Genomic DNA, 20,192 nt, shown 5'->3' on the forward strand with positions numbered 1-20,192 from the left:
CTCAGGTTCAAAACAGGACAAAGATCAGTTTATTATCCTACGTACCATAATAATCCTTCAGTTTCTTCACTATTCAGATATTCATGAAAAAATCAACAGCAGTGATTCAGAACCACAATCAGAACATTTGTACTGATTCATCGGTCCGTGATTCAGCACTTCAACTAAATCCTGAGGTGGAAAACTCCATTTTAAAATCAGCTGTTGATTTTTTTTTAGAAGATGACTAAACGATTTCTGAGAAGTTTAAAAGATTTGCTTTGAGATGGCAGAGCCAGGTCGAGCTCATTCGGTCTCATGAATATTCATAAGCAACTGTGTTCGCGCTGATGAATATTTATATATGATTCATATTTATTGTGCTAATGAATATTCATTCAGAAAGATATAAGGTAGAGTCGATATGTTAATGACTATTGATGATGTTCATGATAATGTCATATGTTTCTCATCTGAACAAGATTTCACATTTCAGACAAAAGAATAAAAGAGAAAGAAAGAAAGAAAGAAAGAAAGAAAGAAAGAAAGAAAGAAAGAAAGAAAGAAAGAAAGAAAGAAAGAAAGAAAACCATGTTCTGAAAATGTGGTTTAATTAATAAAAATTTTAACCAGAGATGTTTATAACTAAAGTAGAAAAGTGAAGGAAACAGAAACAGTGATAAACAGAGAGATGTGTATAAAGAACTGATGAAAAGGTAAGAATTTAAAAGTAAAGTGACGTGACATACGGCTAAGTACGGTGACCCAGACTCAGAATTCGTTCTCTGCATTTAACCAATCCAAAGTGCACACACACAGCAGTGAACACACACACACACAAACACACACACACACACACACTGTGAACACACACCCGGAGCAGTGGGCAGCCATTTATGCTGCGGCACCCGGGGAGCTGTTGGGGGGGCTGTGCTGCTCTGACTTTGGCCTGTGCTAGAGGTCTGGGCTGTGTTGGAGGTCTGGGCTGTTCTGGTCTGACTTTGACCTGTGCTGGAGGTCTGGGCTGTGCTAAATAACGTTAAACTGTACTGTGCAGTGTGCATATATTTTAATACTGAGATATAGCAAATCAAGACATGTATATCGGTAATTCGGCATACTGCCCAACCCAAGGACTAAAGTTTATTTTGAAGAAATGCATATTCTTATTTCAATAGGTTTAAACACAACCTCAAAACACACTTGAGTTGAGCCGAAGCCATTGCATTGTAAATTACGTATATTTCCTGACTGCTTCAGCATGACACCAGCTTCTGTTGATGAAGTCTCTCCTCCCTGAAAATGCTCAGTGAAGTTGGTACACGACAGCTGTCGGGGGCAGGGAAAGGGGTCAGAATCCAAATAAAAATGAACCAATTACAACAAAGTTTTGTGAGTTAAAAAAATGCGAGGCAGTTAAAGGGGAAGAAAAGACGAGGGTAAATTATGGACGTTTTAAGCAGCAATATAAGTGGGTACACCGAGGGTATACGCTAATATTAAGCCATAGCAGCCGTTATACACAAACAGCCCTGGGGCAAAAGTAAGCATACTCCGTATACGTGTGTATTGCAACTACTACACCACTGATGCACACACACTCTGTAGTGCTTGTCATCCATGACATATTTCTCCTGGGTCCTAGTAAACTCAGTCTAAACACAATCCTGGTTTCATGTAGTTGGAGGATTCACATTGCTCCACCTTTCCTTGGGGTTTCACACTCTACTTTCTTAAATCCTGGATTAATCGTCTGCTTATTGGCATATTAGTGTATCAACAACCTGATTGGATCAATCCTGTGTGTGATTGCTTTAAATAATGGCTCGTCTCACACTATCACATCAGTGAGGTGAACAGTTCAGGTCTGTGCTTCTGCTTATTAACAGGTTTTGTTGTTATTCATTACTTTTTCATTTAGTTCATTAAACATTTTAATATTATATTTTTTCTAGTTGACGCATTCTTTATCACCAATTTCTTTTTTTTTACTTAAGTAATGTTTACACAACACCCAGAGATTCTGAGACTGACTACAAATTATGAGATATAATGTTGAAGGGCTTATGAATTCAATTCTATTCAATTTATTTGTATAGCACATTAAAACTTTACAGAAGTATGGAAACAGTAGAGGGAGAAAAAAGAAATGGATATGCAATAATAATAATAATAATAATAATAATAATAATAATAATAATAATAATAATAATAATAATAATAATAATAAGGAGTAGAAAAAATAAGGGTAAAAATAAATAAATGAATATATAAAATTAAAAGTTCAAATTAATTTAAATAATATTAACATTTATCATGGATTGCCGCCACGACATGTACCGGAGACATCCCGGTGGTGGACCCCAGAAGTAAGGGATGCCGTCAAGCTGAAGAAGGAGTCCGCCCTGAGTACCTCAAGTCTCTGGATAAAGTATTATATTATATGATAGCGTAGTCATGTTTCCATTAGCACATAAATCACCAATTAAACTCATACGCTATTCATATGCAATTAAACTCATACACTACAGAATTTGCTCTGCAGTGTGGCTTAGAAGTGTTTCAGAGTGGTGTTTCATCTCAGATTGTAAGTAAGGGAAAGGAGGTACAAACACATAATTTCCAAAATAATGGCAGGAAAAGTCCTTATGAAGTATCGACTACTGAAAATGGCCCAAAGGGAATTTGGCTTTTCATCCAGAAGAATGAGAAGTAACAAAAAAGGACAACAGCACTTACTTACACACGGACGAAACAAAAGAACAGCATTAGCCCAGCCACAGAAGAAAAAATAAAACAATTCTTAGACAGAGATGAGAATAGCAGAGCACCAACTGTAAAAAAGACACTGTGACCAGGAAAAAGACAAACGATTCCTGAATAAGCCTCTGGAAAAACTGTAAAGTTTAGGAAGGAGTATCTTGACATCAGAATTTCTAACAGTGAAGATCTGTAAGAGATGTCCGTTTTGGATTGTAAAGCCCACAGTTAAGAATAGAGACACATGCCTCTGCAAGACACATGCCAATCTGCAGGGCAGACAAGCTGCTTTACCATAAAGTCATTAAAAGCAGCAACATTGAAGATCTGATTGTATCCCTGTGCTGTTCGCCAAACTATACCAAGCAATGTATGTACAGGGAATGTACCATTTGTGAAGCCAAAGAATTGGAAATCTCAACCTTTGACCCTGGGACCCAAACATTTTGCACAGTAACCGTTCATCTGTGAGACAAAACTCAGTTTTATACATCAACCACACCTGTTTTAGTGTAATGCTGAGTTTGTTTAATGACTCTGTGAATTGAGTTTAATGAGTGTTATGAGTTTAAGTATTTTTCTAATAAATATATCTACTGTTTCTCTACATTCACGTTACAGTACATTCATTGTCATTTCCACCACACCCTGTCATTTCCATCACCACACACATTTTTTAAAAATATTTAAAAAGTTCTCATCACACATTAAATACTTATCCACAATTTATGATATTGTGCTCTACTTAGTATAAATATTTAAGTTATTTATTTTCAAATAAACTCTTACCCAAACTAATATTAAATTTCAGAGTGTGACAGGTGTACAGTTCAGCATTTGGTCCTTAGGGCAGTTCATTTAGCTCATTAACAAATATATAATTAATGTACATTGTGTACATTGTTGTGGTAAAATCAATAGGCGGGTTCTTAAAGGCACATGGAGACAGAGAATCGTCACGTTGGCTGGCTCTCCAAGGTACATGTGTTGACTTACCTGCTTGTAACTCTTTGGAATGTTTCCTTCACAGGCATCTGTTGATTGATTTAGATTGCTTGCTTATTGTTTTGGTAGAAGTTGTCTTTTTACCAGGGTGGTTCTGAAACAAGTGGTTCTCCAAGGCACAAGGCTGGACCTCTCACATGCTAAGCGAGCGCTCTACCATTTGAGCTAATTCCCCATGCGATAAAACATTACGCCACACAACATTTCAAAGGCATTGTGGGATTCTGAGGCCGCATGACTGTGAGGTAGGTGCCTTTAGCCGTTTGGATATGACCGATCTACCTACTGTACATGTTGACTTACCTGCTTGTAACTCTTTGGAATGTTTCCTTCACAGGCATCTGTTGATTGATCTGCCATGTTTCAAATCCAGAGAAGGTATTATTCCATTCTTCGTTAAGCGAAAGATACCAAATCTTAAATCCAGCCATTTAGGCTAGCTTCAACCTCACAGGGTTCCAGCTAAGCACGACAAGGCTGTTGGGTTCAACTGGTTAGTGCATGGACTTTCAGACCTGATGATAACAAATGTTTGCTTTTGCCAGGGGATGTTATTGTATCTCTTTCTACATGGGCATTGTAGCTTGTTTCTCCCACTTCCGAAATATGCCTTGTGAAGCTCTTTGATTGCTCAGTCTAATTGTCTACAAGTTGGTTTGGAGAAGACTTTTAGACCCGATGGTGGAAGTGTGACCACTCTTTGTAACAATATCAATCATTGTCCTTCAAACCTTCTTTTGCTCTCTTGGGGCCAATGTCTGAAGTAATTCGGTGTGCATTGTGAGATTTTGACTGTTTAAAATCCAGAGTAGGTATTATTCCATTCACCGATAAGGGTGAAATACCAAAGCTTAAATCGAGCCATTTAGGCTACCTTCTACCTCCAAGTGTTCTAGCTAAGCATGACTTGGCCGGTTAGCTCAGCTGGTTAGAGCGTGGTGCTAATAACGCCAAGGTCGCGGGTTCGAACCCCGTACGGGCCATTTTCCAAGAGTTCTGCAGTGACATGACTCTGCCAGTTCACTTCTCAATCTGATCATGCTCAAATGTCATATATTGTGGTATATTTTTAATATCAAGTGGTAAAATCAGTAGGCGGGCTCTCCAAGGCACACAGAGACAGAGAATCGCCACTTTGGAGAATGCGGGCGTCGATCCCGCTACCTCTCACATGCTAAGCGAGCGCTCTACCATTTGAGCTAATTCCCCATGCGATAAAACATAAAGCCACACAACGTTTCAAAGGCATTGTGGGATTCTGAGGCCGCATGACTGTGAGGTGGGTGCCTTTAGCCGTTTGGATATGACCGATCTACCTACTATACATGTTGACTCACCTGCTTGTAACTCTTTGGAATGTTTCCTTCACAGGCATCTGTTGATTGATTTAGATTGCTTGCTTATTGTTTTGGTAGAAGTTGTCTTTTTACCAGGGTGGTTCTAAAACAAGTGGTTCTCCAAGGCACAAGGCTGGTTCTCTGAGGTACATGTGTTGACTTACCTGCTTGTAACTCTTTGGAAGGTTTTCTTCGGAGGCATTTGTTGATTGATTTAGATTGCTTGCTTATTGTTTCGACAGAAGTGGTCTTTTTGCCAGGGTGGTTCTATGATAAACCCCAAATGGAAAAATATAAAGAGGCGATCTTCATGGCTCCTGTCCATTCGAGATAAAGAGCAGCTGCTTATAGGCTGGTGACAACTGTTTGCTTTGTCCATCTGGTGTTATTGTAACTTTTCTGTGTAAAACATTGAATGGATTATATTTAAACCATCTGTCTAATAAAACTACTTAGACTCTTTTTTGCATAAGGTTTGTGGCTTGTTTCTTCCACTCCCAAGGTAAGTCTTGTGAAGCTGTGGCTCTTTGATTGCTCAGTTTAATTGTCTACATGTTGGATTGGAGAAGACTTTCAGACCCATTGTGGGTTTTTGACTGCCATGTTTCAAATCCAGAGTAGGTATTATTCCATTCATCGTTAAGCGAAAGATACCAAGTCTTAAATCCAGCCATTTAGGCTAGCTTCAACCTCACAGGGTTCCAGCTAAGCACGACAAGGCTGTTGGGCTCAACTGGTTAGTGCATGGACTTTCAGACCTGATGATAACAAATGTTTGCTTTTACCAGGGGATGTTATTGTATCTCTTTCTACATGGGCATTGTAGCTTGTTTCTCCCACTTCCGAAATATGCCTTGTGAAGCTCTTTGATTGCTCAGTCTAATTGTCTACAAGTTGGTTTGGAGAAGACTTTTAGACCCGATGGTGGAAGTGTGACCACTCTTTGTAACAATATCAATCATTGTCCTTCAAACCTTCTTTTGCTCTCTTGGGGCCAATGTCTGAAGTAATTCGGCGTGCATTGTGAGATTTTGACTGTTTAAAATCCAGAGTAGGTATTATTCCATTCACCGATAAGGGTGAAATACCAAAGCTTAAATCGAGCCATTTAGGCTACCTTCTACCTCCAAGCGTTCCAGCTAAGCATGACTTGGCCGGTTAGCTCAGCTGGTTAGAGCGTGGTGCTAATAACGCCAAGGTCGCGGGTTCGACCCCCGTACGGGCCATTTTCCAAGAGTTCTGCAGTGACATGACTCTGCCAGTTCACTTCTCAATCTGATCATGCTCAAATGTCATATATTGTGGTATATTTCTAATATCAAGTGGTAAAATCAGTAGGCGGGCTCTCCAAGGCACAGAGAATCGCCACTTTGGAGAATGCGGGCGTCGATCCCGCTACCTCTCACATGCTAAGCGAGCGCTCTACCATTTGAGCTAATTCCCCATGCGATAAAACATAAAGCCACACAACGTTTCAAAGGCATTGTGGGATTCTGAGGCCGCATGACTGTGAGGTGGGTGCCTTTAGCCGTTTGGATATGACCGATCTACCTACTATACATGTTGACTTACCTGCTTGTAACTCTTTGGAATGTTTCCTTCACAGGCATCTGTTGATTGATTTAGATTGCTTGCTTATTGTTTTGGTAGAAGTTGTCATTTTACCAGGGTGGTTCTAAAACAAGTGGTTCTCCAAGGCACAAGGCTGGTTCTCTGAGGTACGTGTGTTGACTTACCTGCTTGTAACTCTTTGGAAGGTTTTCTTCGGAGGCATTTGTTGATTGATTTAGATTGCTTGCTTATTGTTTCGACAGAAGTGGTCTTTTTGCCAGGGTGGTTCTATGATAAACCCCAAATGGAAAAATATAAAGAGGCGATCTTCATGGCTCCTGTCCATTCGAGATAAAGAGCAGCTGCTTATAGGCTGGTGACAACTGTTTGCTTTGTCCATCTGGTGTTATTGTAACTTTTCTGTGTAAAACATTGAATGGATTATATTTAAACCATCTGTCTAATAAAACTACTTAGACTCTTTTTTGCATAAGGTTTGTGGCTTGTTTCCTCCACTCCCAAGGTAAGTCTTGTGAAGCTGTGGCTCTTTGATTGCTCAGTTTAATTGTCTACATGTTGGATTGGAGAAGACTTTCAGACCCATTGTGGGTTTTTGACTGCCATGTTTCAAATCCAGAGAAGGTATTATTCCATTCTTCGTTAAGCGAAAGATACCAAATCTTAAATCCAGCCATTTAGGCTAGCTTCAACCTCACAGGGTTCCAGCTAAGCACGACAAGGCTGTTGGGTTCAACTGGTTAGTGCATGGACTTTCAGACCTGATGATAACAAATGTTTGCTTTTGCCAGGGGATGTTATTGTATCTCTTTCTACATGGGCATTGTAGCTTGTTTCTCCCACTTCCGAAATATGCCTTGTGAAGCTCTTTGATTGCTCAGTCTAATTGTCTACAAGTTGGTTTGGAGAAGACTTTTAGACCCGATGGTGGAAGTGTGACCACTCTTTGTAACAATATCAATCATTGTCCTTCAAACCTTCTTTTGCTCTCTTGGGGCCAATGTCTGAAGTAATTCGGTGTGCATTGTGAGATTTTGACTGTTTAAAATCCAGAGTAGGTATTATTCCATTCACCGATAAGGGTGAAATACCAAAGCTTAAATCGAGCCATTTAGGCTACCTTCTACCTCCAAGTGTTCTAGCTAAGCATGACTTGGCCGGTTAGCTCAGCTGGTTAGAGCGTGGTGCTAATAACGCCAAGGTCGCGGGTTCGAACCCCGTACGGGCCATTTTCCAAGAGTTCTGCAGTGACATGACTCTGCCAGTTCACTTCTCAATCTGATCATGCTCAAATGTCATATATTGTGGTATATTTTTAATATCAAGTGGTAAAATCAGTAGGCGGGCTCTCCAAGGCACACAGAGACAGAGAATCGCCACTTTGGAGAATGCGGGCGTCGATCCCGCTACCTCTCACATGCTAAGCGAGCGCTCTACCATTTGAGCTAATTCCCCATGCGATAAAACATAAAGCCACACAACGTTTCAAAGGCATTGTGGGATTCTGAGGCCGCATGACTGTGAGGTGGGTGCCTTTAGCCGTTTGGATATGACCGATCTACCTACTATACATGTTGACTCACCTGCTTGTAACTCTTTGGAATGTTTCCTTCACAGGCATCTGTTGATTGATTTAGATTGCTTGCTTATTGTTTTGGTAGAAGTTGTCTTTTTACCAGGGTGGTTCTAAAACAAGTGGTTCTCCAAGGCACAAGGCTGGTTCTCTGAGGTACATGTGTTGACTTACCTGCTTGTAACTCTTTGGAAGGTTTTCTTCGGAGGCATTTGTTGATTGATTTAGATTGCTTGCTTATTGTTTCGACAGAAGTGGTCTTTTTGCCAGGGTGGTTCTATGATAAACCCCAAATGGAAAAATATAAAGAGGCGATCTTCATGGCTCCTGTCCATTCGAGATAAAGAGCAGCTGCTTATAGGCTGGTGACAACTGTTTGCTTTGTCCATCTGGTGTTATTGTAACTTTTCTGTGTAAAACATTGAATGGATTATATTTAAACCATCTGTCTAATAAAACTACTTAGACTCTTTTTTGCATAAGGTTTGTGGCTTGTTTCTTCCACTCCCAAGGTAAGTCTTGTGAAGCTGTGGCTCTTTGATTGCTCAGTTTAATTGTCTACATGTTGGATTGGAGAAGACTTTCAGACCCATTGTGAGTTTTTGACTGCCATGTTTCAAATCCAGAGTAGGTATTATTCCATTCATCGTTAAGCGAAAGATACCAAATCTTAAATCCAGCCATTTAGGCTAGCTTCAACCTCACAGGGTTCCAGCTAAGCACGACAAGGCTGTTGGGCTCAACTGGTTAGTGCATGGACTTTCAGACCTGATGATAACAAATGTTTGCTTTTACCAGGGGATGTTATTGTATCTCTTTCTACATGGGCATTGTAGCTTGTTTCTCCCACTTCCGAAATATGCCTTGTGAAGCTCTTTGATTGCTCAGTCTAATTGTCTACAAGTTGGTTTGGAGAAGACTTTTAGACCCGATGGTGGAAGTGTGACCACTCTTTGTAACAATATCAATCATTGTCCTTCAAACCTTCTTTTGCTCTCTTGGGGCCAATGTCTGAAGTAATTCGGCGTGCATTGTGAGATTTTGACTGTTTAAAATCCAGAGTAGGTATTATTCCATTCACCGATAAGGGTGAAATACCAAAGCTTAAATCGAGCCATTTAGGCTACCTTCTACCTCCAAGCGTTCCAGCTAAGCATGACTTGGCCGGTTAGCTCAGCTGGTTAGAGCGTGGTGCTAATAACGCCAAGGTCGCGGGTTCGACCCCCGTACGGGCCATTTTCCAAGAGTTCTGCAGTGACATGACTCTGCCAGTTCACTTCTCAATCTGATCATGCTCAAATGTCATATATTGTGGTATATTTTTAATATCAAGTGGTAAAATCAGTAGGCGGGCTCTCCAAGGCACACAGAAACAGAGAATCGCCACTTTGGAGAATGCGGACGTCGATCCCGCTACCTCTCACATGCTAAGCGAGCGCTCTACCATTTGAGCTAATTCCCCATGCGATAAAACATAAAGCCACACAACGTTTCAAAGGCATTGTGGGATTCTGAGGCCGCATGACTGTGAGGTGGGTGCCTTTAGCCGTTTGGATATGACCGATCTACCTACTGTACATGTTGACTTACCTGCTTGTAACTCTTTGGAATGTTTCCTTCACAGGCATCTGTTGATTGATTTAGATTGCTTGCTTATTGTTTTGGTAGAAGTTGTCTTTTTACCAGGGTGGTTCTAAAACAAGTGGTTCTCCAAGGCACAAGGCTGGTTCTCTGAGGTACATGTGTTGACTTACCTGCTTGTAACTCTTTGGAAGGTTTTCTTCGGAGGCATTTGTTGATTGATTTAGATTGCTTGCTTATTGTTTCGACAGAAGTGGTCTTTTTGCCAGGGTGGTTCTATGATAAACCCCAAATGGAAAAATATAAAGAGGCGATCTTCATGGCTCCTGTCCATTCGAGATAAAGAGCAGCTGCTTATAGGCTGGTGACAACTGTTTGCTTTGTCCATCTGGTGTTATTGTAACTTTTCTGTGTAAAACATTGAATGGATTATATTTAAACCATCTGTCTAATAAAACTACTTAGACTCTTTTTTGCATAAGGTTTGTGGCTTGTTTCTTCCACCTCCAAGGTAAGTCTTGTGAAGCTGTGGCTCTTTTATTGCTCAGTTTAATTGTCTACATGTTGGATTGGAGAAGACTTTCAGACCCATTGTGGGTTTTTGACTGCCATGTTTCAAATCCAGAGTAGGTATTATTCCATTCATCGTTAAGCGAAAGATACCAAATCTTAAATCCAGCCATTTAGGCTAGCTTCAACCTCACAGGGTTCCAGCTAAGCACGACAAGGCTGTTGGGCTCAACTGGTTAGTGCATGGACTTTCAGACCTGATGATAACAAATGTTTGCTTTTACCAGGGGATGTTATTGTATCTCTTTCTACATGGGCATTGTAGCTTGTTTCTCCCACTTCTGAAATACGTCTTGTGAAGCTCTTTGATTGCTCAGTCTAATTGTCTACAAGTTGGTTTGGAGAAGACTCTTAGACCCGATGGTGGAAGTGTGACCACTCTTTGTAACAATATCAATCATTGTCCTTCAAACCTTCTTTTGCTCTCTTGGGGCCAATGTCTGAAGTAATTCTGAAGTCTGAAGTAATGGATATGACCGATCTACCTACTGTACATGTTGACTTACCTGCTTGTAACTCTTTGGAATGTTTCCTTCACAGGCATCTGTTGATTGATTTAGATTGCTTGCTTATTGTTTTGGTAGAAGTTGTCTTTTTACCAGGGTGGTTCTAAAACAAGTTGTTCTCCAAGGCACAAGGCTGGTTCTCTGAGGTACATGTGTTGACTTACCTGCTTGTAACTCTTTGGAAGGTTTTCTTCGGAGGCATTTGTTGATTGATTTAGATTGCTTGCTTATTGTTTCGACAGAAGTGGTCTTTTTGCCAGGGTGGTTCTATGATAAACCCCAAATGGAAAAATATAAAGAGGCGATCTTCATGGCTCCTGTCCATTCGAGATAAAGAGCAGCTGCTTATAGGCTGGTGAAAACTGTTTGCTATGTCCAGGTGGTGTAAAACATTGAATGGATTATAGAGATGGAATAAGACCTACTTATTCAGGAAACACTTCAACTAACACGTCTTTCCCTATCTTTTGCATTTAAAAAAACAACAACGAAAAAAAACACAAACCTTTGACACTTTTTCATTGTAACTTTGAACAAATGTTTTAAACTCATAGTATCTTAAGTATGTAACCTAGTGAGCCAGTATTAATCTATTCAATGCTAGAGATTTAAGCACTTTCAGACCCATTGTGAGTTTTTGACTTCCATGTTTCAAATCCAGAGTAGGTATTATTCCATTCATCGTTAAGCGAAAGATACCAAATCTTAAATCCAGCCATTTAGGCTAGCTTCAACCTCACAGGGTTCCAGCTAAGCACGACAAGGCTGTTGGGCTCAACTGGTTAGTGCATGGACTTTCAGACCTGATGATAACAAATGTTTGCTTTTACCAGGGGATGTTATTGTATCTCTTTCTACATGGGCATTGTAGCTTGTTTCTCCCACTTCCGAAATCTTCATGGCTCCTGTCCATTCGAGATAAAGAGCAGCTGCTTATAGGCTGGTGACAACTGTTTGCTATGTCCAGGTGGTGTAAAACATTGAATGGATTATAGAGATGGAAAAAGACCTACTTATTCAGGAAACACTTCAACTAACAAGTCTTTCCCTATGTTTTGCATTTAAAAAAAGAAACAAACAAAAAAAAAACACAAACCTTTGACACTTTTTCATTGTAACTTTGAACAAATGTTTTAAACTCATGGTATCTTAAGTATGTAACCTAGTGAGCCTGTATTAATCTATTCAATGCTAGAGATTTAAGCACTTATGTACATCGCTCTGGATAAGGGCGTCTACCAAATGCTATAAACATAAATGTATTTAAACCATCTGTATAAAACTACCTAGATTGTTGTTTTGCATAGGGTTCATGGCACCACTCCAACAGGATGGCTTCAGGAAGTATTGTGAAGCTGAGGCTCTTTGATTGCTCAGTTTACTCCACCAGCAAAGCAGGCACTGCTGGGATTTGAACCCAGGATCTCCTGTTTACTAGACAGGCACTTTATCCAACTAAGCCACAGCGCCACACCTCTGTTTGCGCAGTCTGTCCTGATGCTGCTCATATGTCATGTTTTGTGGTATCAATATTTTTAATATCAAGTGGTAAAATCAATAGGCGGGTTCTTAAAGGCACATGGAGACAGAGAATCGTCACTTTGGCTGGCTCTACAAGGTACATGTGTTGACTTACCTGCTTGTAATTCTTTGGAATGTTTTCTTCGGAGGCATTTGTTGATTGATTTAGATTGCTTGCTTATTGTTTCGACAGAAGTGGTCTTTTTGCCAGGGTGGTTCTATGATAAACCCCAAATGGAAAAATATAAAGAGGCGATCTTCATGGCTCCTGTCCATTCGAGATAAAGAGCAGCTGCTTATAGGCTGGTGAAAACTGTTTGCTATGTCCAGGTGGTGTAAAACATTGAATGGATTATAGAGATGGAATAAGACCTACTTATTCAGGAAACACTTCAACTAACACGTCTTTCCCTATCTTTTGCATTTAAAAAAACAACAACGAAAAAAAACACAAACCTTTGACACTTTTTCATTGTAACTTTGAACAAATGTTTTAAACTCATAGTATCTTAAGTATGTAACCTAGTGAGCCAGTATTAATCTATTCAATGCTAGAGATTTAAGCACTTTCAGACCCATTGTGAGTTTTTGACTTCCATGTTTCAAATCCAGAGTAGGTATTATTCCATTCATCGTTAAGCGAAAGATACCAAATCTTAAATCCAGCCATTTAGGCTAGCTTCAACCTCACAGGGTTCCAGCTAAGCACGACAAGGCTGTTGGGCTCAACTGGTTAGTGCATGGACTTTCAGACCTGATGATAACAAATGTTTGCTTTTACCAGGGGATGTTATTGTATCTCTTTCTACATGGGCATTGTAGCTTGTTTCTCCCACTTCCGAAATCTTCATGGCTCCTGTCCATTCGAGATAAAGAGCAGCTGCTTATAGGCTGGTGACAACTGTTTGCTATGTCCAGGTGGTGTAAAACATTGAATGGATTATAGAGATGGAAAAAGACCTACTTATTCAGGAAACACTTCAACTAACAAGTCTTTCCCTATCTTTTGCATTTAAAAGAAGAAACAAACAAAAAAAAAACACAAACCTTTGACACTTTTTCATTGTAACTTTGAACAAATGTTTTAAACTCATGGTATCTTAAGTATGTAACCTAGTGAGCCAGTATTAATCTATTCAATGCTAGAGATTTAAGCACTTATGTACATTGCTCTGGATAAGGGCGTCTACCAAATGCTATAAACATAAATGTATTTAAACCATCTGTATAAAACTACCTAGATTGTTGTTTTGCATAGGGTTCATGGCACCACTCCAACAGGATGGCTTCAGGAAGTATTGTGAAGCTGAGGCTCTTTGATTGCTCAGTTTACTCCACCAGCAAAGCAGGCACTGCTGGGATTTGAACCCAGGATCTCCTGTTTACTAGACAGGCACTTTATCCAACTAAGCCACAGCGCCACACCTCTGTTTGCGCAGTCTGTCCTGATGCTGCTCATATGTCATGTTTTGTGGTATCAATATTTTTAATATCAAGTGGTAAAATCAATAGGCGGGTTCTTAAAGGCACATGGAGACAGAGAATCGTCACTTTGGCTGGCTCTACAAGGTACATGTGTTGACTTACCTGCTTGTAATTCTTTGGAATGTTTTCTTCGGAGGCATTTGTTGATTGATTTAGATTGCTTGCTTATTGTTTCGACAGAAGTGGTCTTTTTGCCAGGGTGGTTCTATGATAAACCCCAAATGGAAAAATATAAAGAGGCGATCTTCATGGCTCCTGTCCATTCGAGATAAAGAGCAGCTGCTTATAGGCTGGTGAAAACTGTTTGCTATGTCCAGGTGGTGTAAAACATTGAATGGATTATAGAGATGGAATAAGACCTACTTATTCAGGAAACACTTCAACTAACACGTCTTTCCCTATCTTTTGCATTTAAAAAAACAACAACGAAAAAAAACACAAACCTTTGACACTTTTTCATTGTAACTTTGAACAAATGTTTTAAACTCATGGTATCTTAAGTATGTAACCTAGTGAGCCAGTATTAATCTATTCAATGCTAGAGATTTAAGCACTTTCAGACCCATTGTGAGTTTTTGACTGCCATGTTTCAAATCCAGAGTAGGTATTATTCCATTCATCGTTAAGCGAAAGATACCAAATCTTAAATCCAGCCATTTAGGCTAGCTTCAACCTCACAGGGTTCCAGCTAAGCACGACAAGGCTGTTGGGCTCAACTGGTTAGTGCATGGACTTTCAGACCTGATGATAACAAATGTTTGCTTTTACCAGGGGATGTTATTGTATCTCTTTCTACATGGGCATTGTAGCTTGTTTCTCCCACTTCCGAAATATGCCTTGTGAAGCTCTTTGATTGCTCAGTCTAATTGTCTACAAGTTGGTTTGGAGAAGACTTTTAGACCCGATGGTGGAAGTGTGACCACTCTTTGTAACAATATCAATCATTGTCCTTCAAACCTTCTTTTGCTCTCTTGGGGCCAATGTCTGAAGTAATTCGGCGTGCATTGTGAGATTTTGACTGTTTAAAATCCAGAGTAGGTATTATTCCATTCACCGATAAGGGTGAAATACCAAAGCTTAAATCGAGCCATTTAGGCTACCTTCTACCTCCAAGTGTTCTAGCTAAGCATGACTTGGCCGGTTAGCTCAGCTGGTTAGAGCGTGGTGCTAATAACGCCAAGGTCGCGGGTTCGACCCCCGTACGGGCCATTTTCCAAGAGTTCTGCAGTGACATGACTCTGCCAGTTCACTTCTCAATCTGATCATGCTCAAATGTCATATATTGTGGTATATTTTTAATATCAAGTGGTAAAATCAGTAGGCGGGCTCTCCAAGGCACACAGAGACAGAGAATCGCCACTTTGGAGAATGCGGGCGTCGATCCCGCTACCTCTCACATGCTAAGCGAGCGCTCTACCATTTGAGCTAATTCCCCATGCGATAAAACATAAAGCCACACAACGTTTCAAAGGCATTGTGGGATTCTGAGGCCGCATGACTGTGAGGTGGGTGCCTTTAGCCGTTTGGATATGACCGATCTACCTACTATACATGTTGACTTACCTGCTTGTAACTCTTTGGAATGTTTCCTTCACAGGCATCTGTTGATTGATTTAGATTGCTTGCTTATTGTTTTGGTAGAAGTTGTCTTTTTACCAGGGTGGTTCTAAAACAAGTGGTTCTCCAAGGCACAAGGCTGGTTCTCTGAGGTACATGTGTTGACTTACCTGCTTGTAACTCTTTGGAAGGTTTTCTTCGGAGGCATTTGTTGATTGATTTAGATTGCTTGCTTATTGTTTCGACAGAAGTGGTCTTTTTGCCAGGGTGGTTCTATGATAAACCCCAAATGGAAAAATATAAAGAGGCGATCTTCATGGCTCCTGTCCATTCGAGATAAAGAGCAGCTGCTTATAGGCTGGTGACAACTGTTTGCTTTGTCCATCTGGTGTTATTGTAACTTTTCTGTGTAAAACATTGAATGGATTATATTTAAACCATCTGTCTAATAAAACTACTTAGACTCTTTTTTGCATAAGGTTTGTGGCTTGTTTCTTCCACTCCCAAGGTAAGTCTTGTGAAGCTGTGGCTCTTTGATTGCTCAGTTTAATTGTCTACATGTTGGATTGGAGAAGACTTTCAGACCCATTGTGGGTTTTTGACTGCCATGTTTCAAATCCAGAGTAGGTATTATTCCATTCATCGTTAAGCGAAAGATACCAAATCTTAAATCCAGCCATTTAGGCTAGCTTCAACCTCACAGGGTTCCAGCTAAGCACGACAAGGCTGTTGGGCTCAACTGGTTAGTGCATGGACTTTCAGACCTGATGATAACAAATGTTTGCTTTTACCAGGGGATGTTATTGTATCTCTTTCTACATGGGCATTGTAGCTTGTTTCTCCCACTTCCGAAATATGCCTTGTGAAGCTCTTTGATTGCTCAGTCTAATTGTCTACAAGTTGGTTTGGAGAAGACTTTTAGACCCGATGGTGGAAGTGTGACCACTCTTTGTAACAATATCAATCATTGTCCTTCAAACCTTCTTTTGCTCTCTTGGGGCCAATGTCTGAAGTAATTCGGCGTGCATTGTGAGATTTTGACTGTTTAAAATCCAGAGTAGGTATTATTCCATTCACCGATAAGGGTGAAATACCAAAGCTTAAATCGAGCCATTTAGGCTACCTTCTACCTCCAAGCGTTCTAGCTAAGCATGACTTGGCCGGTTAGCTCAGCTGGTTAGAGCGTGGTGCTAATAACGCCAAGGTCGCGGGTTCGACCCCCGTACGGGCCATTTTCCAAGAGTTCTGCAGTGACATGACTCTGCCAGTTCACTTCTCAATCTGATCATGCTCAAATGTCATATATTGTGGTATATTTTTAATATCAAGTGGTAAAATCAGTAGGCGGGCTCTCCAAGGCACACAGAGACAGAGAATCGCCACTTTGGAGAATGCGGGCGTCGATCCCGCTACCTCTCACATGCTAAGCGAGCGCTCTACCATTTGAGCTAATTCCCCATGCGATAAAACATAAAGCCACACAACGTTTCAAAGGCATTGTGGGATTCTGAGGCCGCATGACTGTGAGGTGGGTGCCTTTAGCCGTTTGGATATGACCGATCTACCTACTGTACATGTTGACTTACCTGCTTGTAACTCTTTGGAATGTTTCCTTCACAGGCATCTGTTGATTGATTTAGATTGCTTGCTTATTGTTTTGGTAGAAGTTGTCTTTTTACCAGGGTGGTTCTAAAACAAGTGGTTCTCCAAGGCACAAGGCTGGTTCTCTGAGGTACATGTGTTGACTTACCTGCTTGTAACTCTTTGGAAGGTTTTCTTCTGAGGCATTTGTTGATTGATTTAGATTGCTTGCTTATTGTTTCGACAGAAGTGGTCTTTTTGCCAGGGTGGTTCTATGATAAACCCCAAATGGAAAAATATAAAGAGGCGATCTTCATGGCTCCTGTCCATTCGAGATAAAGAGCAGCTGCTTATAGGCTGGTGACAACTGTTTGCTTTGTCCATCTGGTGTTATTGTAACTTTTCTGTGTAAAACATTGAATGGATTATATTTAAACCATCTGTCTAATAAAACTACTTAGACTCTTTTTTGCATAAGGTTTGTGGCTTGTTTCTTCCACTCCCAAGGTAAGTCTTGTGAAGCTGTGGCTCTTTGATTGCTCAGTTTAATTGTCTACATGTTGGATTGGAGAAGACTTTCAGACCCATTGTGGGTTTTTGACTGCCATGTTTCAAATCCAGAGTAGGTATTATTCCATTCATCGTTAAGCGAAAGATACCAAATCTTAAATCCAGCCATTTAGGCTAGCTTCAACCTCACAGGGTTCCAGCTAAGCACGACAAGGCTGTTGGGCTCAACTGGTTAGTGCATGGACTTTCAGACCTGATGATAACAAATGTTTGCTTTTACCAGGGGATGTTATTGTATCTCTTTCTACATGGGCATTGTAGCTTGTTTCTCCCACTTCCGAAATATGCCTTGTGAAGCTCTTTGATTGCTCAGTCTAATTGTCTACAAGTTGGTTTGGAGAAGACTTTTAGACCCGATGGTGGAAGTGTGACCACTCTTTGTAACAATATCAATCATTGTCCTTCAAACCTTCTTTTGCTCTCTTGGGGCCAATGTCTGAAGTAATTCGGCGTGCATTGTGAGATTTTGACTGTTTAAAATCCAGAGTAGGTATTATTCCATTCACCGATAAGGGTGAAATACCAAAGCTTAAATCGAGCCATTTAGGCTACCTTCTACCTCCAAGTGTTCTAGCTAAGCATGACTTGGCCGGTTAGCTCAGCTGGTTAGAGCGTGGTGCTAATAACGCCAAGGTCGCGGGTTCGACCCCCGTACGGGCCATTTTCCAAGAGTTCTGCAGTGACATGACTCTGCCAGTTCACTTCTCAATCTGATCATGCTCAAATGTCATATATTGTGGTATATTTTTAATATCAAGTGGTAAAATCAGTAGGCGGGCTCTCCAAGGCACACAGAGACAGAGAATCGCCACTTTGGAGAATGCGGGCGTCGATCCCGCTACCTCTCACATGCTAAGCGAGCGCTCTACCATTTGAGCTAATTCCCCATGCGATAAAACATAAAGCCACACAACGTTTCAAAGGCATTGTGGGATTCTGAGGCCGCATGACTGTGAGGTGGGTGCCTTTAGCCGTTTGGATATGACCGATCTACCTACTATACATGTTGACTTACCTGCTTGTAACTCTTTGGAATGTTTCCTTCACAGGCATCTGTTGATTGATTTAGATTGCTTGCTTATTGTTTTGGTAGAAGTTGTCTTTTTACCAGGGTGGTTCTAAAACAAGTTGTTCTCCAAGGCACAAGGCTGGTTCTCTGAGGTACATGTGTTGACTTACCTGCTCGTAACTCTTTGGAAGGTTTTCTTCTGAGGCATTTGTTGATTGATTTAGATTGCTTGCTTATTGTTTCGACAGAAGTGGTCTTTTTGCCAGGGTGGTTCTATGATAAACCCCAAATGGAAAAATATAAAGAGGCGATCTTCATGGCTCCTGTCCATTCGAGATAAAGAGCAGCTGCTTATAGGCTGGTGACAACTGTTTGCTTTGTCCATCTGGTGTTATTGTAACTTTTCTGTGTAAAACATTGAATGGATTATATTTAAACCATCTGTCTAATAAAACTACTTAGACTCTTTTTTGCATAAGGTTTGTGGCTTGTTTCTTCCACTCCCAAGGTAAGTCTTGTGAAGCTGTGGCTCTTTGATTGCTCAGTTTAATTGTCTACATGTTGGATTGGAGAAGACTTTCAGACCCATTGTGAGTTTTTGACTGCCATGTTTCAAATCCAGAGTAGGTATTATTCCATTCATCGTTAAGCGAAAGATACCAAATCTTAAATCCAGCCATTTAGGCTAGCTTCAACCTCACAGGGTTCCAGCTAAGCACGACAAGGCTGTTGGGCTCAACTGGTTAGTGCATGGACTTTCAGACCTGATGATAACAAATGTTTGCTTTTACCAGGGGATGTTATTGTATCTCTTTCTACATGGGCATTGTAGCTTGTTTCTCCCACTTCCGAAATATGCCTTGTGAAGCTCTTTGATTGCTCAGTCTAATTGTCTACAAGTTGGTTTGGAGAAGACTTTTAGACCCGATGGTGGAAGTGTGACCACTCTTTGTAACAATATCAATCATTGTCCTTCAAACCTTCTTTTGCTCTCTTGGGGCCAATGTCTGAAGTAATTCGGCGTGCATTGTGAGATTTTGACTGTTTAAAATCCAGAGTAGGTATTATTCCATTCACCGATAAGGGTGAAATACCAAAGCTTAAATCGAGCCATTTAGGCTACCTTCTACCTCCAAGTGTTCTAGCTAAGCATGACTTGGCCGGTTAGCTCAGCTGGTTAGAGCGTGGTGCTAATAACGCCAAGGTCGCGGGTTCGACCCCCGTACGGGCCATTTTCCAAGAGTTCTGCAGTGACATGACTCTGCCAGTTCACTTCTCAATCTGATCATGCTCAAATGTCATATATTGTGGTATATTTTTAATATCAAGTGGTAAAATCAGTAGGCGGGCTCTCCAAGGCACACAGAGACAGAGAATCGCCACTTTGGAGAATGCGGGCGTCGATCCCGCTACCTCTCACATGCTAAGCGAGCGCTCTACCATTTGAGCTAATTCCCCATGCGATAAAACATAAAGCCACACAACGTTTCAAAGGCATTGTGGGATTCTGAGGCCGCATGACTGTGAGGTGGGTGCCTTTAGCCGTTTGGATATGACCGATCTACCTACTGTACATGTTGACTTACCTG

General features: G+C 40.8%; 10 non-coding genes across 10 annotated transcripts; 8 read left to right on the top strand and 2 right to left on the bottom strand.

Moving 5' to 3' along the window:
• The first annotated feature begins 4,653 nt into the window (after nt 1-4,653).
• Nucleotides 4,654-4,727, top strand: trnai-aau. The gene has a single exon. It is a non-coding gene; the product is annotated as a tRNA-Ile (tRNA).
• A 1,506-nt stretch (nt 4,728-6,233) lies between these two features.
• Nucleotides 6,234-6,307, top strand: trnai-aau. Its single transcript has one exon. It is a non-coding gene; the product is annotated as a tRNA-Ile (tRNA).
• A 1,498-nt stretch (nt 6,308-7,805) lies between these two features.
• On the top strand, nt 7,806-7,879 carry trnai-aau. The gene has a single exon. It is a non-coding gene; the product is annotated as a tRNA-Ile (tRNA).
• A 1,506-nt stretch (nt 7,880-9,385) lies between these two features.
• Nucleotides 9,386-9,459, top strand: trnai-aau. The gene has a single exon. It is a non-coding gene; the product is annotated as a tRNA-Ile (tRNA).
• Nucleotides 9,460-12,276: 2,817 nt separating this feature from the next.
• Nucleotides 12,277-12,350, bottom strand: trnat-agu. Its single transcript has one exon. It is a non-coding gene; the product is annotated as a tRNA-Thr (tRNA).
• A 1,398-nt stretch (nt 12,351-13,748) lies between these two features.
• On the bottom strand, nt 13,749-13,822 carry trnat-agu. Its single transcript has one exon. It is a non-coding gene; the product is annotated as a tRNA-Thr (tRNA).
• A 1,199-nt stretch (nt 13,823-15,021) lies between these two features.
• trnai-aau lies at nt 15,022-15,095 on the top strand. Its single transcript has one exon. It is a non-coding gene; the product is annotated as a tRNA-Ile (tRNA).
• Nucleotides 15,096-16,601: 1,506 nt separating this feature from the next.
• Nucleotides 16,602-16,675, top strand: trnai-aau. Its single transcript has one exon. It is a non-coding gene; the product is annotated as a tRNA-Ile (tRNA).
• A 1,506-nt stretch (nt 16,676-18,181) lies between these two features.
• On the top strand, nt 18,182-18,255 carry trnai-aau. The gene has a single exon. It is a non-coding gene; the product is annotated as a tRNA-Ile (tRNA).
• Nucleotides 18,256-19,761: 1,506 nt separating this feature from the next.
• Nucleotides 19,762-19,835, top strand: trnai-aau. The gene has a single exon. It is a non-coding gene; the product is annotated as a tRNA-Ile (tRNA).
• Nucleotides 19,836-20,192: the final 357 nt, after the last annotated feature.

Source organism: Tachysurus fulvidraco, chromosome 6, assembly GCF_022655615.1.
Source record: "Tachysurus fulvidraco isolate hzauxx_2018 chromosome 6, HZAU_PFXX_2.0, whole genome shotgun sequence".
NCBI classification, from domain to species: Eukaryota; Metazoa; Chordata; class Actinopteri; order Siluriformes; family Bagridae; genus Tachysurus; species Tachysurus fulvidraco.